The sequence below is a fragment of the Cydia amplana genome, chromosome 8, assembly GCF_948474715.1.
Source record: "Cydia amplana chromosome 8, ilCydAmpl1.1, whole genome shotgun sequence".
Classification (NCBI taxonomy): domain Eukaryota; kingdom Metazoa; phylum Arthropoda; class Insecta; order Lepidoptera; family Tortricidae; genus Cydia; species Cydia amplana.
The window spans coordinates 831,061-856,245 of NC_086076.1; the positions used below are offsets into that span (position 1 = coordinate 831,061).

The window sequence follows — 25,185 nt, forward strand, 5'->3', positions numbered from 1 at the left end:
ATTGAAAATAATAAAATAAATTTCGCGATAGACCCGTCTATAAATGTGAGTTTATACTAGGTACCTATGTGTTTCAAACGCGAAAGTTTTAAATATTAAGTATATACTGAACAGCTCTTTCACATGTCAATGAACTTAAATGTAAGCCCACTACACCTCTGGGTATCATAGGATAACATTCATCATCATCTTCTACCCTTTTTCGGCCACAGCTGCATAAAACAACTGTAAAGGAGAAAATGCCCCAAATGTCCCAAAACCCCACATGCACCAACGAATAACAGAAATCTGTTACAAAGTCATTTGAGCGGTATTCTCAATTCATAATGCATGTGTTCTTATCGCGTACGTACGTCGAGCACGTCCGTGCCGAATAGGCATTCCAATTGCACGTTCATCACGGCGATTTTTAGAATAAGAATAAGAAACCATTTATTGCCACATAAAAAACGGATAGGTTACAAAATATAATAATATTAAATGATTGGCATGTGCGGCAAAAGGAACGGGCTCAGCATACGCTGCGTCAGCCATTTCATTACAAATTGCCTATACGCAGCGCTGATTATCAGTCCGTCCCCTTCACTGAACCACATTGATATAGTTGGTCAAACCAAATTATCAGTAAATACGAACAAAAAAAACTATACTCATCCTTTTCTTTTGGTTGCTAGTACTAGTATAAGATAAGACAAAGATAGTATGATCGTCTCTGTCCAAGTTTTGAAATGAGACAGTCCTTTGATAAACTACGTATGCTGTTTAAAATATTTTTTACCAGAGATAGCTTTTTAGTAAGTTTTGGCACGAACTCTTTACAGTTAATTATAGTTTTTTGTTATTTCTCAGTTTTTTAAGATCTTTTTAGGATCGAAAAAATCTCGTGATTCTTAACAAACACACTCAAATCTGAAAAGAAGTGTGGGTAGTGTCAAGTAGTGTGTACGACTTGAAATATGCTGAATAACGACTTTCTAACACTTAGTAAATTGGCCACTAGACAGACAGACGCACATGGCTAAATTCACATTATGTAATTTATTTCGTAAATACACAAATGCATTACACGTCCAGGCAAACAATCTCTGTAAAATATAACGAAGCGTGCGGTACACTAAATGCCACGAGAAATGACTCGGGCTTGACCAAATTTTTTTAAGATTGTAGTGCCTCTACAATTGTTGCGTTAGAAATATCTCATTTAGCATTAAAAAAGTAAAAACTGTATTCTGCCTAAAAGAAATTGTCGCGATTTGTTTCACGAGAATCGCTTGAGAAATATGACCTGGCCCCTATTTCACCACGGTGACAGGTGCGACAATTGTCGACATCACTGTTACTGACGTCACAGGCCTCCATAGACTACGGTAACCGCTTACCATCGGACGGGCGGTGTGCTTGTTTGCCACCATCATATTTTTTTTAAACTCCATTATATCGCCAATAAATAAGTACCTACTTATTTTGCGAAGCTAATGACAATTGTCACAAGAAACACGACAATTGTCACGAAATTCCGACACAGAACTCGTTTCCTGTCAAGAATTACCGAAAGTTCTATTAAATCGTACAATTGTCATCATCATCATCATAAACTTCGAAAGAGAAATACCTGTTTTTTGCCGAAATAATAAAGTTTTTTTAAATAATACAATTATGGTGGCAAACAAGCACACCACCCGTCCGATGGTAAGCTGTAACCGTAGCCCATGGATGCCTGTGACGTCAGCAACAGTGACATTTGTCGAATTGTCGCACCTGTCGCCGTGGTGAAATAGGGGCCTGATATGCGAACAACTGGGCATGGACATACCTACCTACGAAAGCATTTTTCCCAAGCTAAAACGGCTACACTTCACTTTACTCCGATAAACTATGATATGCTTTAAAGGAAATGTCGTGAGTTGATTCAGAAGTCGAGAATATCGAAAACATATCGCCTTCCGTGTACCAGTAACGCTCTTACGCAACGCGTGGGCAGTATTTCCATAATACAAGCCGTTTGAAAGCTTATTGGAGAAGAGAGTATGTCTATGACTATTTAGTTTAACTAAAGTTGTTTATGGTATAACAGAAATGGTGTTGGCGAGCGTAGAAACTGAGGATTTAGTTACTTTAGGTACGGTTTACGGCGTTGGTTTTAAGAATACAGTTTTAAGAATTTACCAATCGTCGATAACATTACCGAAACTGGCTGCCGGATATGTTAAAATATGCAGCTAAGAGAACGACGCACAAATTGTGTTGAACTTATCGGAACGAAATAGGCATAGGCCGAAAACCATCAACCTGATTGTTTAAAAGAAAAGGAGACCTCAATCAAGCCCTATTGCCAGGAAAGACGGAAAAGCTTGGAGCAAGTACATAACCATAATAAAGTAAAGAAGCCCAACCCTAAATAATGGGAACAGGCTAGTGAGATGCATGGGAGTTCTTTAATAGTAGGTACCTATCAAAGATCAAGCTTTAGATTTAAAGAGGACAAATGGATATATTTATTTTCATATAGTTAGAGGTCTGAGCTATAAACTGAAATAGATGTCATATACCTACTAAAGAAAACGTGGCCGAGGACGGAATCGAACAGGAGTCTTGGATAGAAGAAAAAGAAGAAGGCGGTAATTTGAGTTGTATACCTGCTTTTGAAACGTTCAATATGATTGTCTTATTTGGCACTCAATTTTGGGTAGTTTGAGATATACTTTATACATCTAGATGTTTCAGTATCTATACGTTATTTTAGGAAAAGCTGGTTGCGACGCCGAATACAATTGGCGAGATTAAAGCAGCCATACGACTTCGCTGGCTCAGGAACCTGGAGAAAATGGGACTTGGGAGATGGAGATGGGCGCCCGGGTGGAATACGTCCGTTCGGGCGTCCCAGGCGCTACAGTGACGAAGCCCTAACAGACCAGCCCAGCCCAGACCAGCCCCCCTCGGAGTACCCAACTCTCGTGAAGTGGTGCTCAATAGGGCAGAGTGACGTTCTCTTGTGTGAGAGGCTAAGATCCTTTTTGGGTCACTGAGATAATGGTTAAGAACTGTTAGCAAATATTATCAAATACTTGGCTCAGGACCGCTTCGGCCTCAGTTTCATTTCGTCATCTCCATAAATCGTCCACAGTGCCATGTCGTCAGCCTACAATTCCTAAATCGTCACCTTCCTAACTTGCCTACTTTCTGATATCGTCAATACCCCATTTTGTCTAAATTCCTATTTTGACCATAGTGCCAACTCGTCCAATATCTGATATCGTCAATATACCATTTTTGTCTACGTTCCTATTTCGACCAAAGTGCCAACTCGTCCGCGTTCTTTTATTTGAATTGAGAATGTAGAATTAATACTGATTGTCTTCATATCTTCTTAAGTGCTATTTTCCAGCTAGTATGCGGCAGTTACAATTAGTATTTGCTGTTGTCACACTTGTCCTTAACCATAAAGATAACTTTGATGATAATGATGATGTACTATTAGGGCTGCTATGTAGTTGACGAGTTGGCACTGTGGTCTAAATAGGAATGTTGACGAGTAAGCACTATGGACGAATTAGGAGTGTTGACGAATCGGCACTGTAGTCTAATTAGGAATATAACCAAGTTACTACAGTGGCCCACGTAAGAAAGCGGGCGAGATAAGAAAGTGACGATATAGGAATGCTGGCGAATCGGAACAGTAGACCAAATGCGAATGAGAACTACTTAAGAAGTTGCCGAAATGAAACTGAGGCCGAAGCGGTCCTGAGCCAAATACTTAATTCAAGAACAATATTGACCTTCCTTAAGCACAAAACAAATGATTCACGAAATTAATACGCAAAAGGCAAAGGGTCCGCAAACTTGATCGAAACCGGTTTCTTCCTAATCATTTTAATAAAAACATGATTACAGTCAAAATGCCTGTTGAAGATTCGTATCTTCACATGTTCATATTGTTCATTGTCAGTGTCGAATTGATGGGCCATGTAAGGTTTTGCGATTTTTTGTTCCTCATTCTTGGAAGCGAAACAACATCTTCGTGTTTGTAAATAGTTACGTTGACGTCAACAATAATAATGAAAACATATTAATAAACGTTACAACTTACAATAGTTCTAAATATATGTGTAAATAATATAACGTGATTAACTTTCATTACTTCAGCAATCAATTAGATGTGTTATACCTAGTGCTCTAATTTCCGACCAAAATTTGTTTTCGTAGTAAATAATACAAGCTTAAATGGAATAATTTACCATTCACTCACACATGAGTGAATGGTAAATAACGGATGTTCGTATGTTTTTGAAAATATCTTTCTTCTTTCTCTAAAGTACTCTGATTTTCTCAGTTTGTTACTGAATTTCTCATTCCCCTATTTAATTATCTGTCGCACAAGATTAGTTCTTTCATGATGCGAACAATGCCTTATTGCACCGATGACTATTTAGAAAAACCTTTTTTTATTGTTATATGAAATTGCCATAAAATATCCACTTTGCAATAAATTGCGAAGTAGTTTTTTAAAGAAATGACTTTAGTCGTTACACCATATTGAAGTGTCCTCTGTGGTTTTGGAATTGTTGTCTGAGAAAATTGCATTGCTTTTTGCATTGTCATTTCGTTGCACATGTGCATGTCTATTTAATTTCGGACGTCTACTTTTTCACCTATTAATGTACTATGATTACGTATAACTTTTAGATGGTACAAGGACGAATGATGTACCTAACCAACTTGAGCAACACAATTGGCCTTTGCTCAAGGGTTATTCCCACTAGTTACCACCAAGTTGTTATCAGTGGTAACTACTGGGAATTTTTTTCCCACCTTTTACCACTGGTAACTACTGTTACCACCAACTCGGTTTAGTGGTAACTACTGGGAATTTTTATTCCCAGTAGTTACCACCAAAATTTTGTTAGAGTTAAATACTAATAAAAACAGTATAAAAATAGTATAGTATAAATATATAGTGATTTTGAATTACCTAATAAAAATCACTTGAAAAATAATCTAAATGGTTTATTAAATTTATCTTACATATTTTATAGTTTTTGTACTAGTACCGGTTAAACTGATTCAATATTCTTGGTCACGTTTAAGGCAGTTTACTAAAACACTAATCGACTTGTAATTGTTTATTAAATCACTCTATATTTATACTATACTATTTTATACTGTTTTTATTAGTATTTAACTCTAACAAAATTTTGGTGGTAACTACTGGGAATAAAAATTCCCAGTAGTTACCACTAAACCGACTTGGTGGTAACTACTGGGAATAATTTTTCCCAGTAGTTACCAGTGGTAAAAGGTGGGAAAAAAATTCCCAGTAGTTACCACTGGTAACAACTTGGTGGTAACTAGTGGGAATAACCCTTTGCTCAATTGCTTAGCAGTGGGTGATACCAGGCTGAGGAAGATGATGATGATGATTTCATCACTACATACTCGTAGTATAAAACAAAGTCGGTTCCCGCTGTCTGTCCCTATGTATGCTTAGATCTTTAAAACTACGCAACGGATTTTGATGCGGTTTTTAGGGTTCCGTAGCCAAATGGCAAAAAACGGAACTCTTATAGATTCGTCATGTCTGTCTGTCTGTCTGTCTGTCCGTCTGTCTGTCCGTCCGTATGTCACAGCCACTTTTCTCCGAAACTATAAGAACTATACTGTTGAAACTTGGTAAGTAGATGTATTCTGTGAACCGCATTAAGATTTTCACACAAAAATAGAAAAAAAACAATAAATTTTTGGGGTTCCCCATACTTTGAACTGAAACTCAAAAATTTTTTTTTCATCAAACCCATACGTGTGGGGTATCTATGATGATATTGAGGTTTCTAATATCATTTTTTTCTAAACTGAATAGTTTGCGCGAGAGACACTTCCAAAGTGGTAAAATGTGTCCCCCCCCCCCCCCCCCTGTAACTTCTAAAATAAGAGAATGATAAAACTAAAAAAAATATATGATGTACATTACCATGTAAACTTCCACCGAAAATTGGTTTGAACGAGATCTAGTAAGTAGTTTTTTTTTATACGTCATAAATCGCCTAAATACGGAACCCTTCATGGGCGAGTCCGACTCGCACTTGGTCGCTTTTTGTAATAGATATATAGAGTGATTCAAGAGGAAGGTTTATGAATAATTTGTTAACCCGTGCGAAGCCAGAGTGGGTCGCTAATAATATATTACAGTTAATTTAAGTGAATAGCTAACCTAAACTAACCTATCCTAGGTTAGGCACATCAATCAATGCCGTGCATGCCTTATCTAAATTGTGGAGTTAAATATGAATTGTCCGGCGACCATAATTTTGTAAACATTCGATTTTACACGTGCCTTATCGATACGTAATGTTGTATGTCGATTTTATGACTCAGGCGTGAGTATGAGTACTGAAAAAAGATTTACGTGCAAAAACGTAAAAAATGACTAATAATTTATTATTGTTCGGAAAGTCGACAACTTGACAGCTTACAGCAATTTGTTATTTATTTATTTAAATCTTATGGCACGATATAAAATTGGCAAATGGTGGACTTAATTCGTTAAGGCATTCTATAGTCTCTACCAGTCGAGTATCAACGTTATCGTAGAATTAAGACGCATATATTATGCAGAAATCTCGGGTCAAAATCAATCTTGGTAGGTACTATTGAGATCACGTGACGCAGAGATCCGAAGTGGATGGCCTCCGACACCAAAGACCGCCATGCTTCTCTGTCCAAAGTCGTTTCTGTCCAGTCGACGGCGCCGAGTTCGCTATGGTGTTTTTGCATATCGTCTCTCCAGGGGCGTCCACACGGTCAACACTCGGTTCGTTTAAGTTTTTGGACTAAAGTCAACAATTCAACATGCTAAAAATAATCGCTAAAGTTTAGAGGTGTTCTTATGTCAGATTTCGGCACATCGTTTTTTCGGTCACTTTCTGCTGATTGTATCTATCAGATACGCAATCAGATTGTAAAATTAAATATAACTCATGAAAGGATGATCCTGACAGCTGTCAACGTACAAAATGGCGGACCAATCAAAATGGCCTCCCACTGCGTTCTTATTCAAAGCACATTGCATCGCTGCCCTTTACCCAGCAAAGGAGCTGAAGATATTGGGAAATTATAAAAAATTCAGCCTATTATTGTACAATAGCTGTTTACAATTTGTAAACATTATTGTAAGGAAATATAGTCTACCAATGATCAGTGACTTATTATGGGTGTTAGTTCACGTCATGTCAAATCTAATCAATCAGGCATTGTTGTCAATAATACGCCTAATACATATTGACGATCAATTTGTTATGATGCACTTGAGAAAGTTGCAACACCGGTTGACCAATTTGCTCTTGACCGTCAAATTTCGAAATGTTTTGGATTTACATTGTGGTCATCATTGTAGCTATCATAGGGATTGCATCAGTTAACAAAAGCCAAGGCTTGAGTTAACTAGCGTTCATATCAACCGCTTGTGGGTTATTGACATGAATGATATCAATACAGAAATCAATTTGAGAATGTTGCAAAATTTACGAATTGGGTACTCGAGTGAAAACATGCTGTTTCTTTGTTCAACTTCTGAGAGATGAATGTCCAACTATTCCAAATAAAGCGCAATGGTTTAGCTTCTATTTAGTTAATTAAATTAAGTGTTGGGTAATTACCTAGCTAAATTACTTAATTAATTAATGATTTGTTAAAATCCGAAAATATTGCCAAACATATGCACGATGGCATATATTTTCAACTTGCCATTAAACATTAAAAGGTTATATTAATTTAAAATTGTATTTTGCTCCTTTTAATTTAGTGCATGATTTTCGTAAAGCATTTCTCCGGATAAAGGGCTACTTACTTGTCAGAATACCTTTATAACCAGAGGTACCTACATTTTACATTCACGTCGCCTTCAATGGTTTAAAGTATGGGTCATAACTCATAATATAATATTTTAAGTCATAATGTATTGTTTGTCATATTATCATTAGTCATAAAACTGAAACCGTTAACTTTTCAGGATTTTCGTCAGGTTATCCTATAGCTGGGTTAGATTAGGTTAGGTTTGTTTTATGGCAATCCTGAAAAGTGACGCGTTTCTGAACCAAATAAATTATGACTAACGAAATGCGGGCAAGCAATACATTATGGCTAAAAACTATTTGGGAAACAATAGAGACCCTTTAAAGTGATTTCAAAGGTATCCGAAAGTAGCCTCAAAGTGTGCACTAGGAAACATGAGTAAACATGAATGTCCGTAGCGAATGCGAAATGCACCTTCCTGCGCGCACAATGGAAGCGCGCTTCCTGAATTTAACGTTATTTACATACGCTAACAATGATAGATACTAGCTACTCGCTACTGCCACTGCTATTTTTAATAGACTTCAAAATTTTTAAGGAGGAGGTTCTCGACTTGTTAGGGTTCCGTAGCCAAATGGCAAAAAACGGAACCCTTATAGATTCGTCATGTCTGTCTGTCTGTCCGTCTGTCCGTCCGTATGTCACAGCCACTTTTTTCCGAAACTATAAGAACTATACTGTTGAAACTTGGTAAGTAGATGTATTCTGTGAACCGCATTAAGATTTTCACACAAAAATAGAAAAATAATTTTTTTTGGGGGTTCCCCATACTTAGAACTGAAACTCAAAAAAAAATTTTTCATCAAACCCATATGTGTGGGGTATCTATGGATAGGTCTTCAAAAATGATATTGAGGTTTCTAATATCATTTTTTTCTAAACTGAATATCTTGCGCGAGAGACACTTCCAAAGTGGTAAAATGTGTCCCCTCCCCCCTGTAACTTCTAAAATAAGAGAATGATAAAACTAAAAAAAATATATGATGTACATTACCATGCAAACTTCCACCGAAAATTGGTTTGAACAAGATCTAGTAAGTAGTTTTTTTTAATACGTCATAAATCCCCTAAATACGGAACCCTTCATGGGCGAGTCCGACTCGCACTTGGCCGCTTTTTTACGTTCCTCTCGCCACTCCTCGCGTTAGCCATTGATAGCCGTGCACTGTGTTCAAGAGAGGTTAATGTATCTGGGCCACAATCCCTGGTACTCCATATACGAACGAACGTCTGCAACAGATAGTAACAGCCATAGTGGCAGAAAATCATCATGGCTGCGCAATATCCGGGAATGAACCAGAATCGGAAAAGCCGATGAAAAATATGCGGAACTGACTGCCAACCTTCACTAGTTAAAGAGGCAGTTAAAGAGAGAGACGATGTGTAAACTAAGTAAACTCAAACACACCCAACTTATTACTTGAAAAAGACGCGAAATTCAAATTTTCAATGGGATATCAACCCTTCGCGGCAATTTTTAAATTTGGCCGCCTTTTTCTACTGACAAAGTGTGTGCCAGAGTATATATATCTATCAATTGTTAAGCAACAGTATTTATTTTCCGAACACCTGCATCGCCCTCGAGGTGCGGCGTCCTGCACATTGTTTCCGAACAATGCTTGGGAGCGTTTTCACTGGCCTTTGCTGCATTTTACACACGCCAGCCGACATTGTTTGAATTTACGTGTTTTAGTGTGTAGCAACGACATGTTCTATTGATAGCTTACTAGGGTTTAATTAAACTGAACACAAAGCAAACAATAGATAAGGACCTAAGACGTACTTGGGAAGACCGACTGGTCTGGGGAGACAGTATGGATCTGCGTCAGCTTCAAGCCGATAATTGGCAGGAAATGGTACAGGATCGGGAAAAGCGGCGTGGTCTCGTTTCGGAGGCCAAGACTCTCTTTGGGTCGCTGAGCCATATTTTAGTTAGTTAAAGCCAAATGGTATTCTCTGACTATAACAATAAGTCATAGGGCCCAAGCAGAGACATAAACTTGACTGATGACTTGCTTATAGCGGATCGAAATCTCTCTTTCACTGCGTGATTGGTTTGTTTGGTTCATTCCCATTTGTCCGCGCCTGGCCTAGATGGGAATAGGTATCTAGGTATATTCATAGGAATTGTCTGTACATAAGGTATCTGCTCTACCTCGTTGTATTGTTCCAACTCGTGTGTATGTATAGCGAAGCTAAAGAACATATTCTACAGAAGGCATGATTCAGTATTTGTTCTTACATATCGTATTTTGATAGATCATTCATCAAAGGTAATGTGCTATTTGCGGTAAGTTTCATCAAATGCAAGCATAGAATTATCAACAGGCGAAGCGATGTCATAAGGTCAGCTAGGGGCGTTATGAACCGCGTGAACTTTCATGTTTGTATGTTCCATAATTACATATTGTTCGTTAAATCATTGGACTCCAATGTAATTTTGCAGGAACATAGTACAGACAGATGTGATTTTTATGTTCCGATTATGAGGAGAATCAGTCCTACGGTAGACGTTCATAGGGTGATGGAAATTAAAGTGATTAGTGTCCGCCGGAAGTTCCGATTTCGGCAGGTTTCGATATAAAAATCATGTTTCGGCCGAAGGTTCGGTTTCGGCGGAAACAGTCTAATATAGAGCAAAACCGAACCTTCTTGGACACTAACAGTTACTGCTAAATCTAACCAAAAACTCGACACACCTTTAGAGCTCCGTTTTGCAGTAACAATAGGGTATTTTTCAGTACCTATTTAAAATAAATTATTTCACACCATGCATGAAATAAAGCACCAGAAAATTATTACAAAAACATATATAGCAGTTACATATTTTTATTTAAGCACAAGTCTTATTTAATAGATCGGATAGAAGTATAAAAAGTAGGTGAGTTGACCGTGACGTCACAATGTAATGTTTCATATAAATTTCCTTGGAGGATACAACTAAACGGAGTAGCCATTAACAGGCTTTCCCCTCTGTCGAAAATAGGCGGCCAACGGTCATACACAATGTATGGACTGACGTTTATCTGACATGGCTATTTTTACGTTACGCATACATTTGACGTTCCCCTCCCCCGCAAAAATCGGCAGACTGTTTTGTACAGAAAATTACAGACATGGCGTCTCCGTTTGGTTATATCCTCCAAGTAAATTTCATACAAGAATTGCTCGTTTAAAGGTATTAGATTAGCAAATCGTTTTGACAGTTTTAAAAAAGAAACTGATTTGACTAGTAGGAAAATACCCTATTAAGACGTTTAAGATTATAAAGCCAAGTTACCAAATGCGCTCTCAGTTGTTTTTCCTCCACATAACACTTGCAAAAAACGGATATTACCAAACTGCAATACGTACTCATTGTAATCGAAACCAAGCACTTCATGCAAACATTCCAAAACCAACCTTAAATCATTAATACAAAGTTCACTTTAAAATTGACTCGCATGTTTCGCAAGTGGTTAGTGGCCGGAACGATTCGAGGTTCATTCAAGAATTTTCGCGTAAAAACGGTATCATAAACGCATTGCATGCATCTTACTCGCTCTGAAGTACAATCACATATGTGCGAGTGTGATGTATTGATATCGCTTTTGGTATTTCGTTTTCGTGTCAGAATTTTCATTAGTTCTGAGCGACTTGTGTCTTGGAGTTGGTAATCGCGTGCAAGGTTTACGTCGAGTATTTTAACGGTACGAATATGAAATATTTCAAGAACTGTGTAGTGCTTATGCTTCTGGGCTTCAAGTATACTTATTCGTATGTTTATGTATCGACAAGTGTTGTTGCATTGATATAGCCAGTGATTGAACATGATTTACGTAATATTTACTGTAGAATTGATACTTAAGTAGGTATGTCCTTAAATAAAATCTTTAAAGTTAACCGTAAAATAAAGAAGTGTTTAAACACATACTACACATACACTGCCACTTTTACATCGTCGACGATTTTAAGTTGGTTTTAATTTAATAGTTGAATTTAATTAGCTAGTTGAAGTTAAATACTAAAACACTATAGCTTAATTGCATTCGTATTATTCGTATATTTTAAGTTATCGGAAGTAATATAAAATCTCATCGTTTTTATTATTTTTTTTCAATCGGTATAACTATGTTTATCTAACAATTCTAACATATCATGACAAAATTTTATTGATGTCACCCACGCTTTATTTGATGAATAACAACTCATCCAAACTGAGATAGCAATAAATATAACATATAAAATACATATAACTTTAAAAGAAACGTTGAATAACTATTGAAGGCCTTATTTAGTCATATTTCATATGTTATTCTCATATTCATCCGCTCCAAATAGTAGTTTATGCAACAGTGATATAATAAGGGTTCTTAAAATTCAAGGGTCGAAGTTACAAAACGAGACGTAGTCGAGTTTTGTAAAAAAAGACCCGAGAATTTTAAGAACCAATTATGAGCTGTTGCATACATTACTTTTTCTATGACAGCTGCAGCAAAAAAAAAAAAAGTTATTATTAAAAAAAAAGAGTTATTATTAAAAAAAAAGAGTTATTATTAAAAAAAAAGAGTTATTATTTAAAAAAAATTGAGTTATTATTTAAAAAAAAAGAGTTATTATTTAAAAAAAAAAGTTATTATTGTAAATGAAAACATACCTCTTTCAATCAAGATGATCGGAACTTGTATCTTTAAAAAAAATAAAGCAGTTGTATTATACTCATAAGATGACTGCTTGCAGTCATCTTATGAGCCTATAGACAAAGCATTCAAATGACATTGCTTTAGATATCACTGTCAGTCATTTAATTGACACATTTAAGTGCTGGAGTAGAAAAAAATCATTTTAAAACCACACAAACGTTAAGCTTCTTAAATACATTATTCATTTACATTAGGATTACAATAAAAAGGTCACGTGCAATTATAGTAATCTTAAGCGTTAGTTTAACAAACCTTCACTGACTCCCACCGAGGCTGCGCTGCGTTTGCGCATACAAAACCTTTGCGCACGAGTTGAAAGGAAATTACCTTTATGTGAACGGATTAGGAGTCATTACAAATGCTTTATTTATGTGGTTTGCGCGTTTAAATACAGCGATTATAAGCGTTTAAGCCAAACAATAGTGAACTTTATTGCTATAGTGTTAACAGTTTTACGTGTGTTTGTTTTGGTAAGTTATTCTGCGTGGGGACTAGTGACGGTTAATGTTCGTAAAGTATATGACATACAATGATTACACATATGTTCACGTGCATATGATGTTCCAAAACGTTTTCTATAAGGTTATTTAGATTAGGGCACTATGGATGGCTCTATAGCCATGGGTGCCTCTATGGCACCATGGATTATTGTCTTGTTAAATATACACCGCGGGATTTAATAACCCGAAAGATTTAAACCACCTATTTTTGACGACATCGACAGTACGAGTAAATAATGTTATATTAACATGGCTCCAATTATGTGTTTTAATTAAACTACTATTTCAGTACAAATTAAATCACATTAATTTACCGCTTCTTTGTGAACAAAACTTTACTCCAGAGAGTGAGCGAGTTTAATTAATCTCAAGTAGAGAAACAGAGAGCGAGTATGACATTTCACGAATCACTCCGATATCAACGATGCACGGCGAATGCAGTGACTTGTGTTCCATGACAAGAAGTGTCAAGTTATGTATAGGACATGTCTAGGATGATGTTTACGTTGAAATTATTTTAATTTATTGGCACCACAAAATACCACAAATTGTATCAAAACTTTATTAGTTACTACAACAGTACAGTGCAGTTATTATTGTTGAAACTTTGCGATAAAATCTTTTCCTTTGACTGAGGTAACCAAAGCCATTAACTATGATACTATCCGAAAGAAATCATGCCTCTTATTGTTTTAATTCATACTACAATTGGAAAGGGATGATTACTTTGTTAAAATCAATGACCTTTTGTTAAAATATCGATCATACTTATCAGTACGTATTTTAAATTCTCGATGTGTTGATTTATACTAAGTAAAGTAAAATAAACAACTATGTTAAACAATTACGATTTTTTATTAATTTAATGAATTAGGTTTTCGAAGTGTGTACCGCCGTTTTCAGCACAAAGATTTAATTTTAAACGGATTTCATTATTTAGGTTTACAAAAGTGTTCTTTATTTCTTCGGAACCCGTTCGAATTCTTAATAATTCTTCTCCAGAGTTCACTGGTGTTGAGTATTCCTTATCTTTCAGAGTTCCCCATAGAAAAAAAAACCAATGGTGTTAATTCGGGTGACCGGGCGGGCCAGGTTAGGACGTTGCTTCCACCTCTCAGGGTATTGTTCGTCTAGCCAATTTACGAACTACAGGCTGAAGTGAGTCCGTCGTGCCGGAACCACATAGTTCTTCGGGTTTCCAAATCCGTACACAATGTGAATATCCGCTAAATGAGCCGGAGGATATTGCGGCATGGCGAATTTTATTTATTACAGTCAATAAAATTTTTAAGATTTTATCTTGCGTGACAATCAGTAAATTATTACTTCATACTAATGAAAAATGTCATTTTAGTGACATCAATTTCAAACTATCAGCCAGTTATCGTGAAGGTAAATAGTTTGCACTCTCGCGATTGAGAACAGAACAAAATTTCGGTAGTAAAACCTTTTTGTAGGATAGATACCAAACTGGCAAATAAGAGTAATAAGTAATAACCATGCAGTTAGTGCGTCTGCGTGTAAAATTAGTTGGTGGCTACGTCACGCAATAGAGTATGTTAGAATTGAGATTTTTTAACTTATGATTTGTTTTAAATATTTAATATCTCTTAAATTATGGGTTTTTGGACTATATGTTATATAACTTTATATACTCTAATTAGGCTCTAAAATCGTTGGTTTAAATCCTTCGGGTTATTAACGCCCACGGTGTATAGATGCGCTCCAAAATAATTATCTATTACAGTTATCGTAAAACGGGATGGCTTCAGAAAAAAAGGGGGCCTTATTTTTATAGCATACTGATTCTAAAATTATATGAATTCTTACAAATGTATCATACTTACAGATATGACGGCGGACTTTAGCCCAATGAAAGCTTAATTTCTTACTCGTAACTAAATTTTATTGGGATATTGCTGTATAAATCAAAAGTAATAAAAGTAGGTAGGTATTTAATCTCATTTGTACTTCTTGAATCAAATTGTATCTATACTTACCTACCTAATCTACCTATCATTTTTTTACATAATCAAAATCATTAACCAAAGCTCACATTAATTCACCGTAACATTGGCTCTAACTATCTGGGCGGGTCGGAATGTCAATCGTGATATGCGTATAGACTATGTTGCCCTTCACGGTATTAATCCACCTGACTGTCCTGTCCTACTATTAATTTAGTGAGTAATGTAGTGATTAATTAATTAATTATAATTATGGCAACTTAATGGGGCAATTAACGTTTTTCTATTGCTTGTGGCAATGGTGGCCACTTTTTGTGTCACACTTTAAAGTAGGTATGATTTAAATAAAATCAAGGATGTCAGTCGTAGCCTTATGTAATAATGTTCATAATAATTATATATTGGCTTTACTACACTACTACAGTCACCATGCTAGCCATGTTGTTTGAGCGCTTTATTTTATAACATTTACAGTCCATATGGTGCTACTTTACCGCACTAGTGCGATAATAAGCACATTCCGTAACTATGCACTTGTATCGTAATGTACTTATTCCATCTTCACTAATTCTAAATGGGTAGACCTCAACTATGCGTTTCTCCAGAATCCCTTTGGTATTGCAGGTGTCCATAGGCATCTTTACTTTATTCCTCGTAACTGGAGCCTCCATTTAAATCATAAAAAAAAAACAAAATATATGTGCGGAGATTACGTATATTACATAGATTTAATAAAAAATAATGAATGAAAACATGCTGCAATGCCTGCTGGAATTTTCACGACATAATCAGGAACTGTTCTGTTAATTTGTAAAATTTACTAATACGTCTTTCACAAATTTAAAATACACTCGAAAACACGTAAATGTCGTCTTCACCGAACTGTGTGTCGCAAATATTTATGTCACCAAACCGGTAACATCTTCATACGGAGAGTCAATAGTTCACGTGTGTTGTTTCGTCATACAACTCGCTGCTTCAAAAAGATGTATGTCCATACAAGTATAATGGGGTATAGCAACTTTTTGTTAGATTGAGCAGTAAGTGGGTAGTATAAGGTACGTTGTATTTATTAACAAATTAAATAAGGTGTTTAAGTGTACAGAACGTCAACTTGGTGTTTACTGACATGAGTTTAAAGTGCGATGTTAAAGGGTCTATAATTTTGGTTGTTGGGTACAGTCAAATAATTTCCGTACCATTTCGTACCTTGTCACAGTGACAATCAATATGAAAGTGGCTGGAGATCTCATAGTATTGTCACTGTGACAAGGTACGAAATTGTACTGAAATTAAATTCCTTGACCGTACTAATATGTAGTTCCGTTCTTGTGTTTTTATATAATTGTCGACGACCGATAAATGAAGTGTTTAAAAACCTCATAACCTAAATAAATAGTGTTTTAAATGTGTATTAGGTTAGTACTTATTGTATTTACTTTAGTTTGATCTAAATATGGCATGTTTCTAGAGTTAGACCAAGAAAAGTCTGCAACGATTTTGATAGCACACGTAGTGCAATTTATTAGTGCATAAATAATACTTGCACTGCGTGTGCTATCAAAATCGTTGCAGATTTGTCTTGGTCTAACTCTAGAAATATTTGATAAATTCCTAATCTAGAAATGTGGTCAATATTGTTGTTTCCGGTCACCGGTTCTCCTTGACATTATAATCGCCACTTTTGTCAAAACATCTCAATGCATCAATAAGGAAAAAATAATCCCCACGCTTACCAAGAAAAATGGTGACCTTACAAATAGGTATTATTCTTCTTCTTCCTCGCGTTGTCCCGGCATTTTGACCACGGCTCATGGGAGCCTGGGGTCCGCTTGGCAACTAATCCCAGGAATTGGCGTAGGCACTAGTTTTTACGAAAGCGACTGCCATCTGACCTTCCAACCCAGAGGGTAAACTAGGCCTTATTGGGATTAGTCCGGTTTCCTCACGATGTTTTCCTTCACCGAAAAGCGACTGGTAAATATCAAATGATATTTCGTACATAAGTTCCGAAAAACTCATTGGTACGAGCCGGGGTTTGAATTGAACCCGCGACCTCCGGATTGCAATTCGCACGCTCTTACCGCTAGACCACCAGCGCAAATAGGTATTATTGACAAAATATTTTACTATTAGTTTCTAGAAGTATGCCTACGAGAAGTTATTAATCTCTTTGTGGTTTGTGTTTATTTTGAGAGTTAATACTTAGGTATTTATGGCCTGCGACTGACGTTCGTTACCCATTATAATGATTACCATAACCTAATATAAACGTATGTTTATCGTTATATTTATAGGTATTTTACTGAAATATTCATTGTCATTGTATGTATTATGTAGTTACGTATCGTTTGTTTAATTTGATATTTGATATATTTATTTACAGTCAAAACCATTTATAATGGCATTGCACTGCCACACTTAGTTAATGCAAAGTTATAAACTATATAATATATAATTTATTTATACCTATGCAATTAAATATAAAATGAACCTGGAAATGGAAATGGGACCTTGTTCTTGCAGATCTTACGCATAATTAGTATCCAATAGGCTAATAAATTCTTATTTCCATTGAGCAATGAAGAACGAGGCGATTTTTCTGCATTTTTTTCTTTTAAAGCCCTTAGTCGACTGGTTGCGAAAAGGAAAAGTTGAAAAACTCAATCTTTCAGCGAGATTCGAATTCGCGACTCCGGTATACCAGCCCTCCGCTCTTCCAACTCAGCTACCGAGACTTTTCCGCAATACAGCGAATATTTCCACCATATCTTTTATATCCGCCTTAGGGGGGTCTAGCCTAGCGATATTACGTCATTCACCGATGTTTTGACTATTAGTATCATATTAGTTAGTATACTAATTCCTTGTCTGAACCGGATACGAAAAAATTAGGAAGATAAATTCGAAACTTAATGCTCCATTAATTCAATTAGAACGGATTTTGCCGAAGTTAAAGGTTAACGAAGAATTCATAAACAGCTGTCAGATTAACAATAAGCTTGACCGAAACATATTGTTCCTGCATTATAATGATGTTTTTAATGTAAATTACATTGAAAGGCGACCATTTGTACGGAACAGCTTATTTAATTCATTCAGTTGGTTAAATTAATTAGGTATTAATCATTGTATTCTATGGTTAAGTGGCCTTAATTAACAATAACCTTGTGATATTAGCAATTATAAGTTGATGGCGATTGTTAGGATTGCAATGAGGTAAAAAACCCACAGATAACAAATGATTTCAACTGCCTTAGAACGAAACAAAAGTGTGTAGTCTGTGTTTATTGGTATTCAATTATAGTATTTTATGCAACCGTTGTTTAAGAGGGGTCAAAAAAGGCGAGTGGCGTGAGTAACAATTTGAGGCGAAGCCGAAAATTGTTAATAAAGACGCCACGAGTATTTTTTGACTCAGTTAAACAACGTTGCATACAATACAATACTTTTTCTACGACCAAGCACTTACTTTGAAATAAAATTGTAAATTTAACAAATATTTTTAATTCAAGAAGTAGCAAAAATGGAGGGTACGGGCGGGAAAAGAATGAATGAATGAATGAATGACATTTAAAATAAGGTTGGCAACACTGTATTTCATTCAATATTTTTTAAGTGGTCATTACACGAAGTATTGTAAAATCGCCAAAAACATACTGCGTGTATGCACACATTCTTTTTTGGGGCATATACTAAAGACTTGTCTTGACAACTATAAGGTAGGGTTTTAAAGGTGTGTGTACGACCCTTTAAATGACAAATAAAAGTACGGGAGTAGAAAAAAATATATTAAAACGGGACACTCGTGTATTAAATCGAAGATCGTAATCTTCTTGTTATTAGTTATTAAAAATAACTGTAATGTTCATTTTAAGAAAATTTTAAGAGAAAGATAACATTTATAAGAAATTTAAACATATTAGGAAAAAACATAAGATTCGGCCTAGATTCTAGAAGGAACGTAGTCGTGAGCGTGACCTCATACTTTTGATTTCTAGTACATTCTTCGATCTAGTCATAAAATAGCGTAGAAAAATCTAGTTTCTCCATATGTATCTCATGGCGACGCTAAGGCGAGCTGCTGTGTCGTCTGTATAAAGCCGGCCTGGTTTAAACTAGTTATAGACACATCAAACATCACATCTGTCTTGTGACACATTGGCAGAAAGGGAAATATTCTAACATACACACTAATTCTGAAATTACTTAAGGTGCTGTAATCCAGTAATTAAACCTTTTTTTGTGTTCCTCTAAAGGAGGATGGGCAGATTTGTATGGGACACTGGCTTATGAACCAATAAGAATAAGCGACATACCATTGGAAGGGTTTTTTTTATATACTCCATTTTTTTGTATGACGAGACTTGTCAAATCTCTGTTTAAAAAAAAATTATGACACAAAAAAACATAACAAAACGAATAAAAAACTAAAATAACGTGACACCAAATCATCCACAATAACAAAACCTTAATGATCTGCGACACAGGAACTTAGTATCGAAAAAAACTATACAGTCACGTTTAAACTCACACTACTTTTTGCGGTGATAACTTTTTTCACACAACGATTTGGGACTATCTGCCATAGTAAAAGTTTCGGAACTTAGAATAAGCTATCCAGTGACATATCGCTTGTCCTTATTGGTCAATAGGCCAATCTGCCCACCCTCCTTTGTCCATGAGTATAATTATAACTTAAATACATCTAAGTATAAAGAAAATAATAATTCTCGTGAACCTCACATTTATTCAAATCTAATTCGACACTTTTAAACATAAAAATTAAACAACATTTAAGGTAAATTAAATCTAATTTGTATGTAGGGATAAAGTGATTAGAATCTAGTTGCACGGAATAAATAAACCACTCTATTTCATTTTAATAATAAATAAATATATTTATTAATAATATTAGCACGCAACATTTTACGAGCCAATCATACAAAAAATCAACCCAACACCACAGCAAGCCCAATAATATTTGTGCTAGAGTACTAGACGACTATAAATGAATAATTATTTGATAAGTAACTATCAAAATATTATACTCTGGTGCTACAACAGAAATCTTTTGAGATGATCTATAAGAGAAGTGCAAGTCATTCAGCAGCTCTGTAGCTCTGCGGGCGGCCCAAGAAGTGTACCCTGAGGTACGCTACTTATTTATTTTTATCTTAGCATGACACTTTTGTTTATTATTTTTTATGATATCGATGTAATAGTAATAGTATATATATTATTATAATAGTAAATGTGGCTATAAGATAATAAGACTGGTTCTTTAGCGCAAACTTGAAATTATAACAATATCAAACGCCTTACTGCATTTTAAAACATATCACCAACCGTAAATTATATTTGAACTTCTTGAATCGTCTTTGAAAGATGGTAATCTTCAAAATAACAACCTAACCCAGCCTAAAGTCTCGTACCTACAAGCAAACCTGGCATAGGTCACAAAATCCAGTCCTAACCTTACGTAAACGCATTGTAAAATCAGTATTTGAACATCATTCTTCCGCCGCACAACCTCGGTGATAACATCGATGAAAAACAAACTTAAATCTACAGATCATTTAAATCTTAATTCCAATGAATAGAGCTGGTTTTCGAGTGTTTTGTTCATATTTGAGGTGGTTTTGATACGCCTGGCGAGTTGGAGATTGTTGGTTGCGAAGGAATGCTTATAAAAGGTAGTTAAAAGTCTGAGGGATGCGTTTCCTTGTTGGTATTTGAACAATCTTTGATTTTGTCCTTTATTTGCCGTGCATTATAATGAGGTTGGCTGCAAGTTAATTAAAGTTAAGGGTATTCGGTTTGTCGTCGGAATACGTAATTCCTTGATGTTATCTTGTAGATTTACAGGTTTAAACTGTGGTTACGCGATCATTCTGGGTACGTTGCGAAGGCTGGGCAGTAGAATCATATAATAAATTATGACAAAAGACATATAATTTATTTTTATTACTATATTTGTAATTAATTAATTTGATTTTCAAGTATGGAGTATAAAATTTACATTGTTTTGGTTATGTTAATTTGGCGTTTTCTTAAAACGTTCATAAAACAAGCCCTTTGGGCCTTGGTTGTAGTGATGTGTAGGTAAGTAAAGTGGGACGCGTACTCATGTCCATCTTGTGTAAGAGCTTGACTTAAAGGAGCGTTAAATATTAATGTTTTAACCGCAGATGACATGTGACAGGCTTTGTATTACATCAAAATTGACACGCTCAAAACTATGCTAATATTTATAAATTAGACTTAATGAAAATAATGAAAAACACAATTTAATTAAAATGGAAACTTCACTAACTTTACAAAATATTAACTTTTTGTTTTTGGTTGCTTAGCAACATAAGCAAAAAGTATTTTTTCTCATGTCCTATTATATAAATTATAACCAACATAAAAGTTACACATGCCGTGCAAATCTAGCAAATTTTCTCATTTCCTGTTCAAAGTTATATGCTGGACTTTCTGTGGAACCAAAAGTAGATTTTAAATAAGTAACGAGACCTACAATCGTCTAAATATAAACCAATAATACTTACAATTGTTAATAAAAACCAGTTGCATTCAAGATTAGAATCCCACTTCAACCGTATCAAACAGTCTGACATTCAAGCTTTACTGTGACAAAGGTAATTGGCGAGTTAACAATTAGTACAATAGTGGGTGACATTACTGACACTGCGCACACCTTGACCTGCGCAGGCGCAATAGCGGCCATCGATTCCTGGCAATGAGAGTAAGTTCTCGCTATTGTTTTTACTGAAATAATGATAGCATATCTGAAGTGCCATCTTAAATAGGTACAGTTATTTAAATTATTGAGTATGGAAGCCCCCATCCCTCATTGCCCCATCATGGTGACTATAGCTGAAGCCCTCTCGCGTATGAGAGATCTTTGCCTTGCGGTAGGCCTTACTGAGCAGTGGGGAGTGGGGATTATTGTACTAACTATTATAAGCTAGGTATTAAGAGGTGTATAAGAATATTATTAGTTGCAAATATATAAAGTTCCATATATGTACTAACATAAGAACATCATGTAATACCATGGCTGCAATAAGCAATTATGATTATTACTAAACTATTACCTAATATGTCACATAAGTTTCTTTAAATAGTTGTTATTGCTAGGTAAGTACTACATACATATAAATATTTATATGTAAAGTGTAAATTATGCTAATCAAATAATAGATAATGACTCGTTTCTGAGAATGGTTGACATAATATACTTAAATGACCGCTAAAGCAATTCTACTGAATCACCGGAGTTAAAGTAAATATGTACCTTATGTAATTTTTAATTGTGCACTGTAATTAGGGAATTACCGTTACGGGAATATTCGCTAGGTAACTATAATAAACCAGCGGTGGCAGCATGGTTCCATTTTTATCGCCTGTCACTATGCCAACCACTTTTGCACTTACATACTTGTTAGAACGTGACAGGCATTGGTGACAGGTGATAAAAATGCGATCGTGCTGATGGTTCTGAATAGAAGAATGAAGGCGGTTAAAAACGATTTTCATTTGTATAAATAATTGAGGAGCATGAAAAATTAACATCAATTCTCCTTCAAATTGTATTATTATCCATATCTGGAATGAGATTCAAAAACAAAATTGTAGCAAAAATTAAGAAATAAGCACGCCACTGTATAGATTTTCCGGGTCTGCGAAAAAACTGTTTCTGCCATTGATTTAAAAATCAAGTCAGAACGCACAGATAACAGTACCGAGTACCAAGCCTTCATTGTATTTTCCCCCATCCAAAAATGAGCATTTTCCCCATTGACACATGTCTCACTTTCGATTGATGCCGCCATGCGTGTTAACGCATGCGTGCATCAATTATTGCGCCGCCGGCGCTTTTCCCCGGCTTTCTCGCCCAACACCCGTGACGAAATGCGAGACCTACGACTGTCCCTTTCCGTTGTATGGCGTTGCCTCGCTCTCGTAGTTATGAAACTTGCGGAATGCTATGGGTATTAAGGTTAATAGTTTAGTTTGTTATACGGACATATCGTATGTGACAGTATTAGGGCAAGGGAGCTTGGTAATTTATGGTTTTGAAGATTGTTACATTTATGTATCGAAGCATGAGTCTATTGAGAAACTTACTTTTCTCGTAGTTTGGCCGTTGTAATTTTAATTTTATAAATTCCGCCCATTATCTAGAATCTAGGACATGCTACTTGGGTCAAACATACCTAATATTTCAGAAAAAGGTCACTTTTGTTAGACAATAAATCAAAAGTTAACGACCCGGGTAACCCGTTTTTTCAACCCTTCCTGTGGAAAGCGCATAGTTAAGGTATGCTAATTTTTACGCTGCGCGTTTTAGGCGGGATACATTTTGTCAGCACTTGAGATTCGAATAACAAAAACCGGCCAAGTGCGAGTCGGACTCGCGCACGGAGGGTTCCGCACCATCAACAAAAAATAGAGCAAAAAAGTCGTGTTTGTTGTATGGGAGCCCCCCTTAAATATTTATTTTATTTTATTTTTAGTATTTGTTGTTATAGCGGCAACATAGATACATCATTTGTGAAAATTTCAACTGTCTAGCTATTGCGGTTCATGAGATACAGCCTGGTGACAGACGGACGGACAGTGAAGTCTTAGTAATAGGGTCCCGTTTTTTTTTCCCCTTTGGGTACGGAACCCTAAAAACGGGATATATATGTAACTGGTTATAAATGAATATTATGATCCACTCCACAGCAGAGACCACAGAAGTACTTAATCTTTTCCTAAAACGTGTTTGTCCATATAGTGCGCATCTGTTTTGAACCATGAATGGTTCAAATAGTACGAGGAACAAAATGCTGAGAATGCTTATTGGCTGATCGTTTAATGGTCGGCTTTTTAGTTTGATTAATGGATTGTCTTAAGGTTCAGGGTTCAAATGTACCCTTTAGACGTTAATGTATGTGGAATTTATTCGGCATGCTGGCCATAAGTTAATAACAATGATGGACTGTCTACGTACGTACGTAATTACGTATACACAACGAAGGCCGCAAAAATATCTGACACGATCTTATTTGTAGAGCCATAAGTGTCACATATTTTTCCGGCCTTCGAAGAGTAACATTATCGCAGGTGACTGTACAATGTGCAGTTTATTTGTAATTAATGATTTAATTAAGTGTTTTGTTGTCTTTCCAAAAGTTAAGGAATAACTTTGAAGAATTATGATCCTAATTACCTTGAGGCTTTTTATGCGAACTTCATTAACGCTTAAAAGTTTTAAAGCACAAGTATTGTATAATTAGACTTTATGATATGTAATACTTAATTAATGTTTAATATTGTGTGAACAAGATGGTACTTACTCAGGCTCAAATAGGAAACAAATTACATATTTTAATTTCAAGGTCATGAAAATCGTGTAAAACAGATTTTAATTCGTGAGAAATAAGTGAATCGAAAAACTTTACGGATGTGTTTTTTCCCTCAACAATCTTAGCTTACGTAAACTCATCTTTCAATAATCGTGATTCTGATTACAATTGAAATGAGTTTTTTTTACGAGTTCCACGCGCCTGCGATATTTTATATTATGGCGTGTAAGTAAAAAATCGTTAAATTTTAATTTATTTAATCTTATTGGTAATCTTAGTTTTTAAGTAAATAAGTGTCTAAAGTCAAGTTTGAATTTGTAATTAAATGTTATTTCTAAAAATAGATACAAACTGGTAGACCAACTGTAGGTAAACATTTATTATATCAGGAAGTATTTTTATCTAGTGTTTCTATTTCGTTAAGACACGAAATGAATTTAACACTTAAGGTGACTTTTGCGGCAAAAATGCAGTTGGAATGTCACGATGCATATCTGCATTATTAGTATTATTACTATTTATTACATCGTCTGAATTCGAAAATCCGAGCTGTACCTTAAGTGTCATTCTATGAGTATGGAACTTCCTAACTATGTAAACAAAAATCACTTGTAAATTCATCATACAGAGACAATTACAATATGGCGGTTTGTTTACATACTTAGCAAGTTCCATAGAATGACACTTTGGTAATAAGGCCTAGGTACTCGCAGAATCAAATTCAGAAATGTATTTAATATTTGGTAGCTCATACCGGAATCGAAGATAAACTCCAGACTAGTTTCGTTCTCTCACCAGTTTGCATTGACTGCATTCCTGCCCCCGCGCA

General features: G+C 35.5%; 1 protein-coding gene across 2 annotated transcripts in view; it reads left to right on the plus strand.

Annotated features, from left to right (window-relative positions):
* Positions 1 to 25,185, plus strand: part of LOC134649955 (uncharacterized) — a 183,932-nt gene that overhangs the window by 622 nt on the left and 158,125 nt on the right. The gene's annotated exons all lie outside the window — the stretch shown is intronic.